Raw genomic sequence first — 22769 nt, forward strand, 5'->3', positions numbered from 1 at the left:
AGTCTTTACTTCTAAAAGTAAAAATATTTATTCAGTGCCTAATGCCAGAGGTAAGTTAAAAGCACAAGACACTTTATGGTATTGTTAAAGTCAATAAAAAGAACTGCCTCTCCTGTTATTCTAACAAGTATTATGAAAAATATTAAAGCATCAGATAAATGCTATTCTGGTATCCTTTTTTATGGAATTCACAGTTTCTAGCAGTATTAATACTAGCATGATTTAAAATTTTGACTGACTTTTAAAAAGAACAGATCTCAGGATTTTATTCTGAGAGCTACCTCCCTGTTTTTACTGCTATTCTTTTGTGTTACCATGGAAACAGCATTTATTTTTATGGTTATTTAGCTTTGAATTTTTAAAAGTAGCCCCAACCCCTAAAAATATTCAAATTTATTTCTCCTGCTTTTTACATAAAAGTCAAAACAAATGTTGTTTTTTCTTTTTGTAGGTTTTTTTTTTTTTTTTTTTTGCTCATTTACTTTTCTAAATCAAGGGACTTTATATTTCAGGACAGTTATACCTTTCACCATTTCTCCTTGCATGGATGTTTTGGTAGTTTGGTTTTTGTTAAATTTTGGAGATATCACAAAGAAACTTACTTTTCAGTAGTTCTTGGAAGTATCCAGCATACTCTTTCTCTCATCATTCCTAGCACTGGGCACAGTGCTTGGGATATTGTAGGCACCTAATAAAAATTAGTCAAGTAAATAGATGAAATAATGCATGGATGTTTTTGTATCAGGAATACTGTGAAACAGGGTAGCAAGTGAAGAATTATTATTAAAATCAACAGTTGATCATCTTGAGGTGTTCTCTTTAAAAATTTAGTAATCCAAGTCTTCTAGCTCTAATAACAAAATTTGATACTCTATTAATTCCTTTCTGTTCTTGAAATGCTTTCTTTACATTAGCAAACCATATCAAAATGATCATTACTTCAAAAGAATGAAAATAAATAAGAATATGATTAAAACTTGAATATAACATTTTACAAGTGAAAGAAAGAACTTACAATTTACTGGTAGAAAATATGTTACTAGAAGTTACGGAATTATCTTCTTTGTGCTTTTGAAAAGATGACGTGGATTCCTAGAAGTAGTTTCATGTTACTGATGACTCAGATTTATATCTTCACCCTCAGACTCTCTCCTGAGCTCTGGAATCTGTTGCTAATTAATAACTGGAATTCTTTACAGGCATCTCAAAATTGAAGCTTTCCAAACTGTACTCATGCTCTTCCCCTTCATGCTATGCTATGCTAAGTCACTTCAGTCGTGTCTGACTCTGTGCGACCCCACAGACGGCAGCCCACCAGGCTCCCCAGTCCCTGGGATTCTCCAGGCAAGAACACTGGAGTGGGTTGCCATTTCCTTCTCCAATGCACGAAAATGAAAAGTGAAAGTGAAGTCGCTCAGTCGTGTCCAACTCTTAGCGACCCCATGGATTGCAGCCTACCAGGCTCCTCTGTCCATGGGATTTTCCAAGCAAGAGTACTGGAGTGGGGTGCCATTGCCTTCTCCCTTCCCCTTCATACAATCATACAAAATCAAAATCTGACATAGACACTCCTGAAATTCCATCGGTCCCCAAAACCCCTATTTCTATGAAAATAATACCCCTTGACTCCTACCTGTAAGTCCTTTTAAAACCAGGATTTCTATCTTTGTCCTGGCCTACATCTTCTTTCACCTGTGTGGTCAAAAAACAACAACTCATTATTTCCATATATCATAGGGAATTCCATAAATACATCCCATACATGTTACATTAGAATTAAATCAGATTAAACACTCCAGCAGTTCTTCACTGTCCAAAAATAAAGTAAAAATTCCCTAGCTATGACATTCAAAGCACCTCATAATTTCATCCCCATATGGCTTTTCAGCAGTGTCCCTTGATGTTCTAATAGGTCCTTGTGCTCTAGACGTGTTTGGTATGTCTTTATTCCCTGCATACTGTGTATTCTTATGTCTCTGCACTGTTCTAATTGCCCTATTGGCCAAATATGGCTCCACTCATAAGCTTAAGACATACTCACTGTTTAAAAGCCAAATAATTTAGCTTCTTTTCTGCTGCTGCTAAGTCGCTTTAGTCGTGTCCGACTCCGTGCAACCCCATAGATGGCAGCCCACCAGGCTCCCCCATCCCTGGGATTCTCCAAGCAAGAACACTGGAGTGGGTTGCCATTTCCTTCAGGACATATTTTAATGGATAAACTATAATTTAGATTCAATCAATCCTTTACTGTTTAAGACACAATGTTATTTATAACTTTTCACTGTTACAGTCCAGGCTCATTGGTACTCTTGTAGCTAAAACCTGGTGAGCTTCCATCCATATTTATTTCTTTAGAAATGTCTAGAAGTTAAGTTTGCTAGATCGAAAGTTATACATCATTATAAGGCTTTTAATATATAGTGACAAATTGCCCTCTTTAATATTTCACCAATTTAATAGGACAAACAGCTAAAATAGGAAGAGGCACTGTGATAGATACTTAACATACATTATTCTTTTTGATTTTTACAATAATCTATGAAGTGCCTAGTGTTATTCTAATTTTTAAACTCCTCACGAGTTTAATGGAAACCTTGAGATTAATAATGTGATTGAGGTGGTAGAGCCAGTTTGAACCAAAATCTGGCTGACTCCACACCAGTTTTATATTCACTGCATCTGCACTGATTCCCAACCACACTCTCCCAGCACTGTGATTACAGTGGCCAACTCTAATGGGTGTTGTATTTTTCTTGTTTTTCACATTTGCCAATATAGTTTGGGAGAAACATTTTATCTTATTTTAAATCATATATCTAACAAAATCAATGCATGTAAGCATTTTTAAAGTTAGCATTAGTACTTTATGAATTTCATAACCATGCTTTTGCTTATGTTTTCATTGGAGTTTGAGATGGCTCTTTGTTTCACGACTTATAAAAACACTTTATTATCTTCTGTTATACACATTAAATATATATTTCTGACTTGACAGTTTGTTTACATTGCGTTTTCATATACAGACTTTTATATAGTTTATCCCAATCAATATTTGCCTTTATGTTTTCTCTTTTTGATGTCAAAATACCATGCTTTTTTACTGAGGTGCTTTTACATGACATTTAAGATCATCTTACAGGAGCCAACAGTAAATAGGTCTTAGCCTCACTGGATATGTATCTAGTATACTAGATATATACTCAAAGATCGACACTAATTTTTAGTGACAATTTTAAGTAAAATTTATATAAACTTATATAAATGAGTCAAAGTAGATTAATATAATATTTATAAAACAGCCATTTTACTTTGTTAAAATATCAATATAAAAATTTTGAAAATATATCTTTAATCAAAGATAGGGAGAAAAGCAGCCTTTGTAAACACTGTACTTATTCCTTTTAAAGACAAAGAACATAAAGTGATGGAAAAACACTCACATTTTAGCAAATGCATATATAATGTTTCTCTTTCTCCCTAGAGCCACTCATTTGGAGAAAGCTAGAAAGCACATGGAAACAGTCTGTGTAATTTATTGCAGTACTTGATTCAGTCATTTTTCAAGGTAGCAAGTCTAGAGAAGCTTATGCTAGCCATTTATTAAAACCATATTGTCTGCCGAGATAAAGAGATCATTAGGTATTATCCATACTTTCATACAAATGTCTCCTCTTCCTCTAAAATTCTGTTATTTATACTTAAGAAGAATCCAACATTATGACAGGTGCATTACAAATTTTGATAGTAAACAAATACATCATTCTCTTATTACAGACCCTCTCCTAGAGAAACTTAATTATTTTAGTAATGCTTTCTAATGTACTCATGGATTGTAATAGATATAGTCATTCAAGAGATACATATTCATTTTAAATATTAGATTTCTATAAGTAAAGTTTACATCTTATAATTACTTATAAGCCATTTCTATAATAATTTGGTCCCCTTTTAATAACCTGAATACCAGAATTAAAACTCGCCAGGGATTTCACAAAGTAAAATCCCACAATGGCCATTCAATGTTAAAGTGAGTTGGACACATGTGAGCCAGAAGAGGGCAGAGTTATTATAATTTCTGTAGAACTAGGGATTATTCCAAGAGCCTTTCAATCTCATTAATGCTTGGCTGGGAGAACTTGTCTTGTGTCTGGTAGGCTCAGTCTCCTATCGGGGGACTAAAAGATACTGAGGATGGACTGGCAAATTGGCTCACTCACTCATTGACAAACAGCCAACAAAGGTGGTTGTGCCAGTCTGTACAGATACTCTAGATGAGGTTAGTATATGATGGTAGTAGGAGAAAATATATACAAACATCTCACACTGACCTCGTTTTTCAGTGGGTCATGCAGTATCTATACTGTTCATCAAGTCCATCAATACAAGAGTTAGTTTCCTTCCAAGTAAGACTCAGCAGGGCCTTCTGTCATGGGATCAGTCTGGTATCAAAAAAAAAAAAAAACCAAAACTTTGGGATACATATACAAGTCAGTGAGACCATTATTTCTATGCTACTCTGGTTATTCTTGAGTCTTTTCATTCTATTTTCCCAGGAAATTAATCTTCTTAGATTTACCTTTATGGAAGCTCCAAAGTCATACCAATTCCTAAAAGCTTACACCAACTGCTTAAAACTGATTGATGCACATTACTACTTAAATGACCAACTGTAACCTCAAACTCAGTATGTCTATGATTAACTCACCTTTCATCCAAAGCCCTTTTTCTTCAGTCTTTGTATTCATCTGTCTTTTACATTTTCTTTTTTCTTTTCATATCCTACTCTTCTCAAACTAAGCACTAAACCTTATGAATGCTCTCTACTTGTCCTTCTTACCTATTCTTTTATTAATAATTCTACTTTCCAAATCTGGGCCTTTATTGCCTCATATTTGATTTATTACAATGGTTTTAGCAAAGCTCCAGATTTTTCTCATATTTACTCGATCTCATTCACTAATGAAGTGAGACTACTTCAAAAATATCATTGCCAAATGGAAAAACAAAAATCTTTAATATCACCAGTTATTACAAGATAAAATTAACATTCTTTACCAGTCAAAGCTCTATAGTCTGATCCCTTCTTACCTTTGAAATTTTTATCTCCTGTTGCTCACCCATATAGACTCTTAACTTTATCATCTCTATTGAGTATAGCCAGAACAGACATTTTAAAAATTGTTACCATTATCCATTTTTTAAAATCATATCTTTGCCTTTTCTTTTACCCACCTGACATCACCTTTCTCCATTTTTTCTAACTAAATTCTAGTTTACATAATTTCCTAGTTTATATCATTCATCTAGTTCCACTTCACCATCCTCCATGTAGTAATTCATTTTTTTCTGATTTTCAATACACACCGGTATTTCCTTTCTCTGAACTCACAATATTTTAAACTTTTTCTCCGTTTTAATTATTCATATATCATATCTCAATGTTTCTCTTACTTTGAGCTCTTATATTTTCATTCAATTATGTATGTTTGTTCTTACCTTCAAAAGCAAATGGTAAATTCTTCTTGAAGCAAGTATTAGTTGATTTCCTTTTCTTAATCCTTCTATAGTAATAAGTGCTTACTGAAAGAATGAATGGGTAAACAAATTCATACAAAAATTTAAAAGTTACTCAAAGACCTGCTATTAACATAGAAATAACTTCAAAACTTGGAAGAACCACATAAAGGAAAGTCTTCCTGGCAAATGAAACTGTTCTTATGAAAATGCCTAGATCTGAGGCTGTAGTAGGCTGAAAAATGACTTCCAAAGGGATCCACATCCTAAGCCTTGGCCTGTGAATGTTATATGGCAGAAGACCCTGCAGATGTGATTAAGTTAAGCATCATGATATAGGGAGATTGTCTCAATTATGTGGTTGGCACTCAGTGCAACCACATGTATGCATATGAGAGGAAGCAGAGGGGAATTTGACACACAGAGGAGGGAAGGAAATGTGACCAAAGAGGCAGAGATAGGAGTGATATAGCTACAAGCAAAGAAAAGCTAGGCTGTTGCCAGAAACTACAAGAGGCAAAGTACAGACGCTCCCCTAGCGCCACCAGAGAAAGCACTGCCTTGCTGGTACCATAACACAACGTAGTGAAATTGATTTCAAATGCCTGACCTCCAGAATTGTGAGGGAATAAATTACCGTTGTTTTAAGTCATCATGTTTGTGGTAATTTGTTTCAGTAGCCACAGGAAAATAACGTTCAGTTCAGTTCAGTCGCTCAGTCGTGTCCGATTCTTTGTGACCCCATGAATCGCAGCACGCCAGGCCTCCCTGTCCATCACCAACTCCCAGAGTTTACTCAAACTCATGTCCATTGAGTCAGTGGTGCCATCCAACCATCTCATCCTCTGTTGTCACCTTCTCCTCCTGCCCCCAATATCTCGCAGCATTAGGATCTTTTCCAATGAGTCAACTCTTCGCATGAGGTGGCCCAAGTATTGGAGTTTCAGCTTTAATATCAGTCCTTCCAGTGAACACCCAGGACTGATGTCCTTTAGAATGGACTGGTTGGATCTCCTTGCAGTCCAAGGGACTCTCAAGAGTCTTCTCCAACACCACAGTTCAAAAGCATCAATTCTTCAGTGCTCACCTTTCTTCACAGTCCAACTCTCACATCCATACATGACCACTGGAAAAAACACAGCCTTGACCAGACAGACCTTTGTTGATAAAATAACATCTCTGCTTTTTCATATGCTATCTAGGTTGGTCACAACTTTCCTTCCAAGGAGTAAGCTTCTTTTAATTTCATGCCTGCAGTCACCATCTGGAGTGATTTTGGAGCCGAAAAACATAAAGTCTGACACTGTTTCCACTGTTTCCCCATCTATTTGCCATGAAGTGATGGGACCAGATGCCAGGATCTTTGTTTTCTGAATGTTGAGCTTTAAGCCAACTTTTTCACTCTCCTCTTTCACTTTCATCAAGAGGCTTTTTAGTTCCTCTTCACTTTCTGCCATAAGGGTGGTGTCATCTGCATATCTGAGGTTATTGATATTTCTCCCAGCAATCTTGATTCCAGCTTGGGCTTCTTCCAGCCCAGCGTTTCTTATAGATGTACTCTGCATATAAGTTAAATAAGCAGGGTGACAATATACAGCCTTGACGTACTCCTTTTCCTATTTGGAAACAGTCTGTTGTTCCATGTCCAGTTCTAACCGTTGCTTCTTGACCTGCATATAGGTTTCTCAAGAGGCAGGTCAGGTGGTCTGGTATTCCCATCTCTTTCAGAATTTTCCACAGTTTATTGTGATCCACACAGTGAAAGGCTTTGGCATAGTCAATAAAGCAGAAATACATGTTTTTCTGGAATTCTCGCTTTTTCGATGATCCAGCGGATGTTGGCAATTTGATCTCTGGTTCCTCTGCCTTTTCTAAAACCAGCTCGAACATCTGGAAGTTCACAGTTCATGTATTGTTGAAGCCTGGCTTGGAGAATTTTGAGCATCACTTTACTATGCTGTGAGATGAGTGCAATTGTGTGGTAGTTTGAACATTCTTTGGCATTGCCTTTCTTTGGGATTGGAATGAAAACTGACCTTTTCCAGTCCTGTGGCCACTGCTGAGTTTTCCAAATTTGCTGTCATATTGAGTGCAGCACTTTCACAGCATCATTCTTTAGGATTTAAAAGAGCTCACCTGGAATTCCATCACCTCCACTAGCTTTGTTAATAGTGATGCTTTCTAAGGCCCACTTGACTTCACATTCCAGGATGTCTGGCTCTAGGTGAGTAATCACACCATCGTGATTATCTGGGTCATGAAGATCTTTTTTGTATAGTTCTTCTGTGCATTCTTGCCACCTCTTCTTAATACCTTCTGCTGCTGTTAGGTCCATTTCTGTCCTTTATCAAGCCCGTCTTTGCATGAAATGTTCCCTTGGTATCTCTAATTTTCTTGAAGAGACCTCTAGTCTTTCCCATTCTGTTCTTTTCCTCTGTTTCTTTGCATAGATCACTGAGGAAGGCTTTCTTATCTCTCCTTGCTATTCTTTAGAACTCTGCCTTCAAATGGGAATATCTTTCCTTTTCTCCTTCGCTTTTTGCTTCTCTTCTTTTCACAGCTATTTGTAAGGCCTCCTCAGACAACCATTTTGCTTTTTTGCATTTATTTTCCATGGGGATGATCTTGATCCCTGTCTCCTGTACAATGTCATGAACCTCCATCCATAGTTCATCAGGCACTCTGTCTATCAGATCTAGTCCCTTAAATCTATTTGTCACTTCCACTGTATAATCATAAGGAATTTGATTTAGGTCATACCTGAATGGTCTAGTGGTTTTCACCACTTTCTTCAATTTCGGTCTGAATTTGGCAATAAGGAGTTCATGGTCTGAGCCACAGTCAGCTCCCAGTCTTGTTTTTGCTAACCGTATAGAGCTTCTCCATCTTTGGCTGCAAAGAATATTATCAATCTGATTTTGGTGTTGACCATCTGGTGATGTCCATGTGTAGTCTTCTCTTGTGTTTTGGAAGAGGGTGTTTGCTATGACCAGTACATTCTCTTGGCAAAATTCTATTAGCCTTTGCCCTGCTTCATTCCATACTCCAAGGCCAAATTTGCCTGTTATTCCAGGTGTTTCTTGAATTCCTACTTTTGCATTCCAGTCTCCTATAACAAAAATGACATCTTTTTTGGCTGTTAGTTCTAAAAGGTCTTGTAGGCCTTCATAGAATCATTCAACTTCAGCTTCTTCAGTGTTACTGGTTGGGGCATAGGCTTGGATTACTGTGATATTGAATTTGCCTTGGAAACGAACAGAGATCATTCTGTTGTTTTTGAGATTGCATCCAAGTACTGCATTTCTTACTCTTTTTTGACTATGATGGCTGCTCCATTTCTTCTAAGGGATTCTTGCCCACAGTAGTAGATATAATGGTCATCTGTGTTAAATTCACCCATCCCAGTCTATTTTAGTTCACTGATTCCTACAATGTCAGCGTTCACTCTTGCCATCTCCTGTTTGACCACTTCCAATTTGCCTTGATTTGTGGACCTAATATTCCAGGTTCCTATGCAGTATTGCTCTTTATAGCATTGGATCTTGCTTCTATCACCAGTCACATCCACAACTGGGTATTGTTTTTGCTTTGGCTCCATCCCTTCATTTTTTCTGGAGTTGTTTCTCCACCGATCTCCAGTAGCATATTGGGCCCCTACTGACCTGGGGAAATAACGTGGGTCCTCACAAACAAAACTTGAAGAACTCTCAAGCTCAGTGTTCTTAAGCAATCCATTCCTTCAGAGAAGAGATTTAAGATAAGAAACCTTCCTCAAAGTTATAGACATATACTACTCTATATTGCTGCTTCAAGAAATCAAGTAGTAGGTACAAAGAATGGCTCTAAATTACACTTTTGGAATATTTTAAATATACAAAATTTGGTTTTGGATATTCCATTTTAACCTGAGTTTGTATCTGTTCTATTTTAGTGCAATTGTAGTAATAAATAAAATTGTCAATAGCTCTATATTAATAAAGTTTTTCAAATATAAAAAAGTGAATACATATTGAATTATATCCTTTTCCATTAACAGTTAATAAATTATGCATAAGTCTTAAAACTGTTTTTTTTTTCAAATCTTAATTCAAGAACTGAGCAATCAAAAAGTAACATTTTCTTAATCCAAAAAAAATATTTATTTATATTTATTTTTGTATTAATATTAAAGAAACATCTAGTAAGCTTGGAGTTAATTAAAACTTAGAGGAACTTAAACTTATCATCTTATTTTACCTAGTTCTGCCTATCCAGAGTGTTTCCTGGCATAGAAATAAACGTCAAATCTGTTGTGTTCAATCCTTTTCTTCCCCGGTAGGAGTTACTCAAAGATTGTAAGACTGTTTTCTTAATATTCCCAAAAAAATGAGCACTAATATTATCTATTTCTTAGATAAAGCTTTTCCTCTAAGTGTTGTACAGTGTAATTTTATGTATTTCTACTTAATGGTAGATAATAACATCTATCACATATGACACTTTTTTAAAAGCTATCTAAAAATTGGCAATGCAAGTCAATGTAGAAAGCATTTTTACTGTCTTACTGTAATCTGCTTAAAATTAATACCTGAAATCTTTCATTCCTTTAAATAAGCAACAACTTTGGCTCCAAGCTTTCTAGCTGTAAGTACAACACTGGTTATATGAGTCATTGGGTCAATAATATAAAAACAAATCAGCATCCAAAAGATTCAATTATTTCTGGTGTTGAGACGATAAAACTGTCTACCCTGATTCTGGAGAGAAAGTGGACTAAACTTGGAGGAGACAACGATCTTTAGGAAGGCATATAAGCAAATGACGATGGATGTCAAAGTATGTCTGTGCACACAGAAGGACAAGTGTATCAATATCAGCTCATGCTTTAAGGTGCTTAAAATTAAATTTCTATAAAATTTAAATATTAAAGTGCTTTAAGATCTTTGGGAGAATTCACATAAATTTGTATCTATTTTATTAATGACATTTACAGAATATTTTGAAAAGTGTCCTTCAAAATGTGAACTATCACACATTTTCATAAAGTAAAAAATTTAATACTACTATAATCTTACAAAATGCACACATACAAAAAAAATACACACACACACACATGCCTATATACTTCTCTTATTGCATATCACCAATAGGCTTTTCTTACTGACAAGGGTATACTGTTAGTTGAAATACCTACTGAAAGAAAAATATTTTGCTACTAGCAGTATCAGTCTGCTTCCTCAGTCCACTATGCATTTCTTCTGAAGCTCCTGTTACTTAGAGATGGACTACAGACTTTCTGCTAACTTCACAAGACTACAGACTTTCTGCTAACTTTCTGCTAGGTCTGTCTCCGTTAAACAATTTAGTTCCAGCAGAACCTTTCTCCTCTGTACTTTTTTCCAATCTTCTGAACATCACCCCTTTCTCTATTTTGTCTTCAAGTGTTTTTTTATCCTGTCTTATGCCTAATTCTTTTTTTTTTCTAATTTTATTTTATTTTTAAACTTTACATAATTGTATTAGTTTTGCCAAATATCAAAATGAATCTGCCACAGGTATACATGTGTTCCCCATCCCGAACCCTCCTCCCTCCTCCCTCCCCATACCATCCCTCTGGGCCGTCCCAGTGCACCAGCCCCAAGCATCCAGCATCGTGCATCGAACCTGGACTGGCAACTCGTTTCCTACATGATATTTTACATGTTTCAATGCCACTCTCCCAAATCTTCCCACCCTCTCCCTCTCCCACAGAGTCCATAAGACTGTTCTATACATCAGTGTCTCTTTTGCTGTCTCGTACACAGGGTTATTGTTACCATCTTTCTAAATTCCATATATATGCGTTAGTATACTGTATTTACGTTTTTCCTTCTGGCTTACTTCACTCTGTATAATAGGCTCCAGTTTCATCCACCTCATTAGAACTGATTCAAATGTATTCTTTTTAATGGCTGAGTAATACTCCATTGTGTATATGTACCACTGCTTTCTTATCCATTCATCTGCTGATGGACATCTAGGTTGCTTCCATGTCCTGGCTATTATAAACAGTGCTGCGATGAACACTGGGGTACACGTGTCTCTTTCCCTTCTGGTTTCCTCAGTGTGTATGCCCAGCAGTGGGATTGCTGGATCATAAGGCAGTTCTATTTCCAGTTTTTTAAGGAATCTCCACACTGTTCTCCATAGTGGCTGTACTAGTTTGCATTCCCACCAACAGTGTAAGAGGGTTCCCTTTTCTCCACACCCTCTCCAGCATTTATTATTTGTAGACTTTTGGATCGCAGCCACTCTGACTGGTGTGAAATGGTACCTCATAGTGGTTTTGATTTGCATTTCTCTGATAATGAGTGATGTTGAGCATCTTTTCATGTGTTTGTTAGCCATCTGTACGTCTTCTTTGGAGAAATGTCTATTTAGTTCTTTGGCCCATTTTTTGATTGGGTCGTTTATTTTTCTGGAGTTGAGCTGTAGGAGTTGCTTGTATATTTTTGAGATTAGTTGTTTGTCAGTTGCTTCATTTGCTATTATTTTCTCCCATTCTTGATTTAGCACCCTTGTCTTAATCATTAACCTGAATTTTCTTGTTCAAGTCATTTTCCTGCCAAAATTTTAGTTTGTTTATTAAAAAATGTAATGGATTAAATGCACGAATCTACTATATATGAAGAATATTAAGGTTCTTTGAATGATCCCCTCTTCTCCCTCAAAGAGTGTACATGCATAAATTTTACTGAAGATAAAAGTAATTATTTTAAATTACCACTTGAAGCAATCTGTAATAGCTAAAATAATTTTATCTTGGCTTACTCTAGTAGAAAAGGCCACTTTATTAGTTTCTAAGTAAGGTAAATAATGTCTGTAGTTTCTAAATTAACAGTGTTGGCCAGTTTCATACTCACCAGAAGAATCTATACTCAAGATTATTTGCTTTCTTATACCTAAGACATTCTTTATCTTACTGTATTTCCCAATTATATCCTAGTTAATAAAATCTTATAGTATTTGAACAAAGTAATGGGTAAGGGTATTCCCAGGGTTATGTTTTTTCTTTCAAATATGAAAACTTGTTTTTTGGGGAAAGAAAAGATAACACAAGTAAGCTTAGATAACATAAAACTGGATGAGAAATTTATGTTCAAATATCTGACTAATCAATGCAAGGAAGAGAAAGTTCAGGAAAAGGGAAAAAAGTAGACAAATGTGCAAGTCAAATAAAATATCCAGTAATATATTATCAAGTATAATAGCACCAAGATTTTTAAGGCATTCTTTGCTTAATACTCACCAATATTTAAAGGCATTTTTTGCTGAATATTCATGAATTTTTAAAAGAAGTCATCATATATAAGATTTTATTGCATACAACTCAAAGAGGCTAATCAAATGCAAGCTTATAAACTTAGAGGGCTGAAAAGAAAATGTTTTAAATATTTCATTTGTTCATGATTAACTATATATCCCATATATATTTTGCCTTGTTGTTAGAAATGCAGATATAACAATAGTGACAGGATAGCAACAAAATATCTTCCACATTTTAATGGCACTAATTATTGGCCTATATAATATAATGGTCCCAATATATATTCTTTGTTTAAATAAAAAGCAGTTACATCTGAGGTATCATGGCATTGTCATCACTTTTCTGTATAAATTATGAAGAACAAATATTTCTAATTTTTAATAGGTATTTCTCCTAGTTAACAATCTAATCTCATCTTTAGAAACTATTGGTTTTACATCTATGGAAGTATACCTTTGCATGAAATAATTTTCTTTATTTTTCTAGGATGAACTGCATCCTACACTAAATTGAAGTATATATCATCAGTACAAGTTGGTTTAGTTATTAGTATTATTTAAGCTCTTCATGAGGATTCCCAGGTGGTGCTAGTGGTAAAGAACTTGCCTGCCAATGCAGGAGATTTGAGACTTGGGTTCAATCCTTGGGTTGGGAATATCCCCAGGAGGAGAACATGGCAACCCACTCCAGTATTCTTGCCTGGAGAATTCCATGGACAGAGGAGACTGGCAGGCTACAGTCCCTAGGGTCGCACAGAGTCAGACATGACTGAAGCAATTTAGCATGCACGCATGCAGGATGGAACTTGAGCAAGAACTTTCATTGTTAAAAGCATCTGAAATTTGTGCTTTTTCATAGTAGTAAAATCTGAGGAATGCAGTCTAATAAAAGAGAGAAAAATAAACTGTTAAAGAGGTAACAATTACACCAATTAAAATACTATGTAGTTATACTGTATTTGGTTTCTTTGTTTAATCTGATTTACAAGAAAATGTTCGAGAATCGATGGAAAATAATGTGACTACATCAAGGCTTCATAACAATAGCTATTCAATATATAACTAGGTAATAATTGTCCTCTGTTTGGCAGTGCCACCTGTACTTTCAAAGCAGAAGCTGGACTTTAAACTTTTTTAGAAAAAATGTGGTATCTGTATTTTTATTTATTTTTTTGTTATTTTAGCTATTTCAGCTTTATTTGGATTGTGATAAGAACATGAGCTCTGGAATGAGATAAATTTGAGTTCTGACACTTACTAGCTGTTTGAATTTATGTAAGTCATTCAGTTCAGTTCAGTCACTCAGTCATGTCTCTTTGCGACCCCATGAATCGCAGCACGCCAGGCCTCCCTGTCCATCACCAACTCCTAGAGTTCACTCAAACTCACGTCCATCGAGTCGGTGATGCCATCCAGCCATCTCATCCTCTGTCATCCCCTTTTAAATTATATTTATATTTTTATGTAGGTGGACTGTTGTCTCTTATCTCTCTCTATATATTAATATGTGTGTGTATACATATGTATGTAAAATTCTGTTTAAATCTACTTCCACTTTTCAATGAGATTAAATATAAATAAGTAAATAGGCACAGAATCCCAACCCTCAATACCAATGGGAATACAAAAAAATGATTCTTGAAACAAAGAAGATTTGTACTGTTATACAGAAGGCATTCAGAGAAAAAAAGATCTGATAAGGACAGGGGTGAGTCTAAAAGGCTTCACAAAGCTGTCAGGGAGCACAGAAAATGGAGTGTGTGCAAGGACAGCAAGGATACTGGCCTTAATGGAGTCGAAGGCCTGGACAAGGCAGAGTGGAAAATTAAGCTTTATAAGTAGTAGAGCTAAGCTCCTAAGAGAATGTAAATGTCAAGCAAGGAAATTTTGCCTCTAGGGGACAAAAAGAGCAATAATGTTTCAGACTGCAAAGGTTGCCAAAGGATAGCTTGTAACCTATTTCTAATACAACCTCATGAAATACTTGCACATGTACTTTTGTTATTAAAAATGGCATGGTGAATGTGGCCAAAATGAAAAGGGCTTTTTTTCTTGTTATTTAGTACCAAGAATAATTTCACCACAAGCAGAGCCACACTGTAGAACTTTTTGTCAGTTCATTTATTTTATTCTGTTGTAAAAGGACTTGATCCAATACTGAGCAGGAAGCTACATGTGGTATGCAGAGAAATGATACCTTTTCATTAAAGGATAAAAGGCTTTGGTAGGTTACCATGGAAACAACCTAGAGTCTACTCCAATTTCTAGTAAAGAATCCTAGTCTTCTAATGAAAACCTACCAGATATATTTCTACTCTCTCTCTAGTTGCTAACTTTCTAAATAGATTTTGAGTTGTTTTTTTAAATTACTATTTAAAAGAAGTAAAATGTGTTTATCTGGCTGCTGCTGCTGCTGCTGCTAAGTCGCTTCAGTCGTGTCCGACTCTGTGCGACCCCATAGATGGCAGCCCACCAGGCTCCCCTGTCCTTGGGATTCTCCAGGCAAGAACACTGGAGTGGGTTGCCATTTCCTTCTCCAATGCATGAAAGTGAAAAGTAAAAGTGAAGTTGCGCAGTCGTGTCTGACTCTTAGCGACCCCATGGACTGCAGCCCACCAGGCTCCTCGGTCCATGGGATTTTCCAGGCAAGAGTACTGGAGTGGGATGCCATTGCCTTCTCCATTATCTGGCTGAGCTATGCAGAAATTGTTTGAAAGACACTTCCCTCTGCCTCCTCCAAAAACAGAGCAGCCTGCCAATTCAGAGGTGCATTGCCTGGCTGTTGTAACACCAAAGAAAGATTAAAGTGGTATCTGGAGGTCACAAGGACCAATGTTCAATTCACATCTTACATGCTGATGACACCAAGTGCCATTTCTAAGTGGTGGAAATTATCACATTACAATTTACCACTACAGAGATCTTCTGTTCATTCAGTGAGTGAAACAAGGAGCCTATAAGCTGGATATATTTTTTACTATAAGAATCTTAATGCATTACATATAAATCTAATTTAAAGACATGGCCCTGGTTTTAGACTGAGGTTTTTAGAGACATGTTAATATTGATCTCTAAGGTCTCCTATAAAGAGTTCCAAATAGTTTATGGAGACAATCCCTGCTCTAGAATATGGGATTTATCTCTCCTCCCCAGTTGTGTGTGCATTGTGCTTAATGACTTGCTTTTAAAGAGTAGAATACAGAAGGGCTTGGTACTGACTTTCCAGTGGAGAAACCTGCCAAATGCTATCTTGGGTTAGTATTCAAGGTTCTATGCTGTGAGTCATGTTAATACCAAGAACCCTTGATAAAATCTGAGGAGAATGGCATTTCACTTTTGTGATCTTCCCCAAAAAACCTATAACCCCACTCAAATCATGAGGTGAACATTAGACAAACCCAAACTGAGGTGCACTCCACAAAATAGCTAACTAGTGCTCCTCATAACTGTCAGTCATCAAATAGGTTAAAGTCTCAGCAGCCGTCAGAGCTGGCTAAGGAGATATGATGGCAACGTGTAATGTGGTATCCTGGATTGGGTGCTGAAAAAGCGAGCATAGGATCATATGGGAACTTTAAGGAAAACCCTGTGAAAGCTGAATAAAGATTGGAGTTTAATTTTTAAAATATCCCAGAAGCAAAATATTAACTATGTGGAAAGAACATGGGATATATGAGGTCTGACAGACCACAGTTCAAAGACACATTCTCCCACTTGCAAAATGAATGACTTGGAATTTACCTAACCTTTTCAAACCTCATATTCCTTATTTGAAAAAGTAAAATTATAATACTAACCCTGAAAAGTTATTAAAGAAACATAATTTATAATATGTGCTGTATCATATTTATGTGTCTTTATGCTTAGTCGCTCAGTCATGTCAGACTCTTTGCTATCCCATGGACGGTAGCCCACCAGGCTCCTCTGTTCATGGAATTTTCCAGGCAAAAATACTGGAGTGGGTTGCCATTTCCTACTCCACAGGATCTTCCTGACCAGTGATTGAGTCTGCGTCTTCCGCACTGGAAGGCAGATTCTTTACCAGTGCTCCAGGTAGAAGCCCATATCATACTTAATATCCTAATATTTAATATGACTGCTGTCTTGCCACATACATGGCAGGTTATCCTGAAATGTCTGCTTTCTCTCCTTCCACCTGCTTCTAGGCTGACATTCAAAAGGCCAGAATCTGTCCCCTTGCCTGATAGTTTTCTCTGCCAGAGGCTGCTCTGCCCACCTTGTCACACCTGGGGAATTAATCAACTCTACTCCCTGGAAGTACACCTCAGGCAAAAGTGGAGGGCAGGTGGTATAATTATCTCCGCTTCTTCACTCTTCCAGGGAACTGAATCTGAGGCTTGTTTTATCTGGTTGCCAGAGTTTCCCAACAGGATTAAGTTCCAGCTACCTATAGTGTAAATAATTTGTAATGTACCCTTTATTGGCTGCTATGCCTTCCCTGCATTCCAACCCATATTTCTTGGGATCATCTACGTAGTAAATTACTTGCACTTGAATCCTTGTTCAACATTAGCTTCTGTAGGAAGCCAAACTACATCTTAATTTAGCCGAACTGATCTTAGTTGGTAGCAATGATGAACTGTCATACGTAGGATTTCTTTAAGCTTAAAATCACCTAGAAAAATTCAGTATTATTTGATTCAGTGCAAATGTTTTGGTAATAATATGAAGGTGAATTTTTTTTTAATTATGTCTAATTTAAACTAAAGGTAGTTTTAAGAAGCAGTTATAGCAGATACCCAATAAAACTATCTTTGTGCTATCTTAAGGATATTACAATTTGCCTTTTGAGACATTTTAATATACTTAATAATTTTTCTCTAATTATGTGCCACATACCAGAGTTACAGCAAGTATCTAAGTAACATAATGTATGTGAAAAGGCCTTGAAATTATATTAAATATCAGTAAAAATGTATTCATAGATGATATCACAAAATCCCTTATCATTAATTTGGGGCTAATAAAACAAATACTAAAATGAATATATAATCTATATATACATATGTGTGTGTGTCATGTGAATGACATTATTGCTGCTATGTTTATTTACATTCACAGGCATAAATGAGTAAGAACCTTAAAGACTAGTTATCTTGATGCTTCACCATTCCAACTAGTGATACAGTCATAAAGGCAAAGTGAAGTGAAAGTTGCTCAGTTGTGTCTGACTCTTTGTGACCCCATGGACTAAACAGTCCATGGAATTCTCTAGGCCAGAGTACTGGAGTGGATAGCCTTTCCCTTCTCCAGAGGATCTTTCCAACCCATGGATCGAACCCAGGTCTCCCACATTGCAGGCAGATTCTTTACCAGCTGAGCCACAAGGGAACCCCAAGAATACTGGACTGGGTAGCCTATCCCTTCTCCAGCAGATCTTCCCAACCCAGGAATCAAACTGGGGTCTCCTGCATTGCGGGTGGATTCTTTCACCATCTGAGCTATCAGGGAAGCCCTCACAAAGGCGAAGTATGTATTAAGCCACTCCAGTACTCTTGCCTGGAAAATCCCATGGATGGAGGAGCCTGGTAGGCTGAAGTCCATGGGGTCGCTGAGAGTCAGACATGACTGAGCGACTTCACTTTCACTTTCCACTTTCATGCACTGGAGAAGGAAATGGCAACCCACTCCAGTGTTCTTGCCTGGAGAATCCCAGGGACAGGGGAGCCTGGTGGGCTGCCAGACGTCTATGGGGTCGCACAGAGTCGGACACGACTGAAGTGACTTAGCAGCAGCAGCAGCCCATAACTGAAGATAATCCCATCCAAGAATTCACACAGCTAATTTGTTACAGAAAATACAATGAAAAAACCAAGAACAGAGCTCAAGTAGGTAGGAAGAGTGAAGGAAACTCTTCAAGAAATCTTGGCTCTCACTTGTATGTCTGTGTATCAAATTCAAAGTTTCATGAAGGGCCTGTATAATTCGGATAAAGCCTGAAACCTTTAACATTCTCAAAAGTATTAGTTGAATAAATAGATGGATTAATTACTGAATGAATAAATAATACAGACATAGCACAGGAGAAAAGAGTTCCTCATGGTGATAGGAATTTAGTTTTTTCATGTATTTCCTTTACCTTGATGGTCACTCTCTTCATATTCTACTGTTGCATAACAAATTACTACAAATTAAGTGGATTACAACAACACAAAAGTATTACCTCACAGTGCCACAGGACAGAAATTCAGGTGCAGCATGGCTGGGTTCTCTGCTGAGAGCCTCACAGGACTGAACTAAAGGTGTTGGCCAGAGCAGTGATCTTACTGAAGGCTCCAGTTCCTCTTCCAACATTCCTGATAACTGGCAGATTTCAGTTCCTTGAAGTTAGAGGTCTGAGATCTCATCTTTGTCAGACTGCAAAGACAAAGTCTAATGTAATTATGAAGTGACTTTCTTATCATAAACACAGTCTCACTGACATTTAAGTCAGTGTTATAAAGGTAAATATATAAAGGGTGTTATACAGGGCATGTATACCATGGGACAAGAATCTACCATAATCACATAGAACACAGTCTCTGCACTTCAAGTATTATCTATTGTATCTTTTGGAAGGATTCCTCTTAGGCTTAAATTTGCAATTTATATTCAATATTACAATAATAGAATATGAGTATATATTTGGATAATATTTGAGTATAGAATCCTGATTGTAGATGTCCTTTAAAAGCCTTCAAGGCAGAGTAAAGTATTAAACATACATAAACTTTAACACCAGGAAACTATGAAGTAGAAAGAAAACAGAAACATCAGTCACATTTTCTTATTGTATTAGTGCATTCTGCTTATTATATTACCTTAATCTCTTGCTCTGTTTTCCACAGAGTGGACTAGAGAACTCTAAAGACAAACTGCTTTCATTTATTCAGCAAGTAATTACTGGACACATACTCTTCTCTTAGAATTGTTTCCACAGGTATTCAAAATATATCTCTAGTATTACTATTGGGAAAGCAAGGTTTAAAAAATAAAGATGAGACAAATGTAATCAAATGTAAATAATATGCCTGGATTTTGCACAGATAATAACTAATACTGAGATATCACCTGGATTTAGTACTGTATTTAGAGTTTAGATGAATTACTGCACTCAACCTTTGAAAAAGCCCAAGAAATATCCCTTTTTTATCCCTTTTTCCAGATAAGGAAGCTAAGATTTTGTCAAAGATTCACAGTAATTCTTTGTTGTTGTTGTTCAGCTGCTCAGTCCTGTCCAACTCTTTGCTACCCCATGGTCTGCAGAACACCAAGCCTCCCTGCTGTTCACCATATCCTGGAGTTTGCTCAAAATCATGTCCATTTAGTTGATGGTGCCATCCAACCATCTTGTACTCTGTCGTCCCCTTCTCCTCTTGCCTTCAATCTTTCCCAGCATCAGGGTCTTTGCTGATGAGTCAGTTCTTTGCATCAGGTGGCCAAAGTGTTGGAGCTTCAGCTTCAGCATTGGTCCTTCCAATAAATATTCAGGGTTGATTTCTCTAGGACTGACTGATTTGATCTTGCAGTCCAAGGGATTCTCAAGAGTCTTCTCCAACACCACAATTCAAAAGCATCAATTCTTCAGTGCTCAGGTTTCTTAATGGTCCAACTCACATTTGTGACTACTGGAAAGACCATAGCTTTGCCTCTATGGGCCTTTGTCAGCAAAGCAACAATGTTTCTGCTTCTTAATATGCTGTCTAGTTTTGTCATAGCTCTTCTTCCAAGGAGCAAGCATTTTTTTAATTTCATGGCTGCAGTCACCATCCACAGTGATTTTGAAGCCCAAGAAAATAAAGTCTGTCACTGTTTCCATATTTTCCTCATCTATTTGCCATAAAGTGATGGGACCAGATGCCATGATCTAAGTTTTTTGAATGTTGAGTTTTGAGCCAGATTTATCACTCTCCTCTTTCACCTTCATCAAGAGACTCTTTCACTTGATGTGAAAAGTTCCTCTTCACTTTCTGCCATAAGGGTGGTGTCATCTGCATATCTGAGGTTATTGATACGTCTCCCGGCAATCTTGAATCCAGTTTGTGATTCATCCAGCTCAGCATTTTGCATGATGTACACTGCATGTAAGTTAAATAAGCCAGTTGACAATACACAGCCTTGATGTACTCCTTTCTCAATTTGGAACCAGTCTGTTGTTCCATGTCCGGTTCTAACTGTTGCTTCTTGGCCAGCATACAGGTTTCTCAGGAGGCAGCTAAGGTGGTCTGGTATTCCCATCTCTTTAAGAATTTTCCACAGTTTGTTGTGATCCACTCAAAGTCAATAGAGTAGTCAGTGAAACAGATGTAGGTATTTTTCTGTAATTCTCTTGCTTTTTCTATGACCCAACGGATACTGGCAATTTGATCTCTGGTTCCTCTGCCTTATCTAAATCCATCTTATAAATCTGAAAGTTTTTGGTTCACATACTGTTGATATGTAGCTTGAAGGATTTTGAGCATTATTTTTCTGGCATGTGAAATGAGTACAACTGTGCAGCAGTTTGAACATTCTTTGGCATTGCCCTTCTTTGCACTGGAATGAAAACTGACCTTTTCTAGTCCTGTGGCCACTGCTGAGTTTTGCAAATTTGCTGGTACACTGAGTGCAGCACTTTAATAGCACCATCTTTTAGGGTCTGAAATAGCTCGGCTGGAATTCCCTCACCTCCACTAGCTTTGTCTGTAGTAATGCTTTCTAAACCCACTTGACTTTGCACTCCTGGATGTCTAGCTCTACATGAGTGACTACACCATTTTAGTTATCTGGGTCATTAAGGTATTTTTTTGTATAATTCTTCTGTCCATTCTTGCCACCTCTTCTTAGTATCATCTGCCTCTGTTCAGTTCATACTGTCTCTGTCCTTTATTGTGTCCATCTTTGCATGAAATATTCCCTTGGTATGTCTAATTTTCTTGAAGAATATGGAGGAAGGTCAGACTCGGGTCTTTGTCATTTTCTAAAGACCACGGTGTTATGCTGTCCTGCTATATTAAGAAAGTGAAGAATGTACTAAGATTTTAAGGGAGTGGTCTTTTCCTGGAAAAGTGGAATGGATAGTCTAATAATACAATCAGCATATACCAGGTCAGGAATGCAAGAATGAGGTGACTTGCTGAGCACAAATAAGCAACTACCAAATTGTTATATACAGTTATATTGAAGTCAAAGAGGAAAGAGTTAAGCCTTCAGAAGTGATATTGAGGAGAGACTGGTAATACCGAACTTGAGATACACACCCAGCTCATGTTTTTAACAGCAGTCTTTTAGAGCATTAAAACTGTAAAAGACCATAGATATCATGTAGGCATGTAAGATAAGAGTACGCAGCTAGGAGCTACCTACATCTCCTTAACCTCCTCTGCACAAATCACTGAGCTAACAGGCTATAAATAGAGTCTGAAATTAAGACAGAAAAAATCTTTCATCTGAAAGCAAAAGCCTCTTTGCTTGGCATCTCCATTGATAAATTCAATTCCACCCATGCATTCTCCATGCTAGGATCAGGAAGATGTGACATACAGTAAGAGAGAACATGTTAAAAAATAAACCACGCTGCTAGGGACTTCCCGGGTAGTCCAGCGCTTTGCCTTACACTGCAGGGGATGTGATTCGATCCTGGTTGGCAAGCTAAGATCCCACATGCCTCACAGCCAAAAAAAAAAAAAAAAAAACAACACATAAAACAACAGAACCAATAATGTAGCAAATTCAATAAAGACTTTAAAATGGATCACATCAAAACACACACACACATTGTTATATGTTGAATTTTTATTGCTAAACAATTTTCTTTTGTTATTTCCCGGGCTACATTTTTACAGAATGAGAGGGGAAAAAAAATTATGTTTACTTTCTCATAATTTGCCCTTCTGGATGGCTGTTAACAGATTCCTTGAATTGTCTGTATTTCAAATACCTAAATAGATTCCCAGAGGCCCCAAAGCTCTAAAATTGGTATATAAAGGGCA

At 36.9% G+C, this 22769-nt stretch overlaps 1 protein-coding gene and 1 long non-coding RNA gene across 21 annotated transcripts in view; one reads left to right on the forward strand and one right to left on the reverse strand.

Annotated features, from left to right (window-relative positions):
• GALNT13 (polypeptide N-acetylgalactosaminyltransferase 13) overlaps positions 1-22769 on the forward strand; it is a 943716-nt gene that overhangs the window by 901412 nt on the left and 19535 nt on the right. The gene's annotated exons all lie outside the window — the stretch shown is intronic.
• The window catches only part of LOC147378365 (uncharacterized), a 137238-nt gene continuing 114904 nt past the window's right edge, over positions 436-22769 (reverse strand). The window contains exons 2-6 of the long non-coding RNA XR_015151984.1: positions 18983-19176; positions 5497-5580; positions 4329-4439; positions 1634-1692; positions 436-688 (exon numbers count right to left, since the gene is read on the reverse strand). This is a non-coding gene — a long non-coding RNA (uncharacterized LOC147378365). The remainder of the gene's footprint in view (positions 689-1633; positions 1693-4328; positions 4440-5496; positions 5581-18982; positions 19177-22769) is intronic.

The sequence above is a fragment of the Bos grunniens genome, chromosome 2, assembly GCF_055505025.1.
Source record: "Bos grunniens cultivar Pamir isolate PY7600 chromosome 2, Bosgru_T2T1.0, whole genome shotgun sequence".
NCBI classification, from domain to species: Eukaryota; Metazoa; Chordata; class Mammalia; order Artiodactyla; family Bovidae; genus Bos; species Bos grunniens.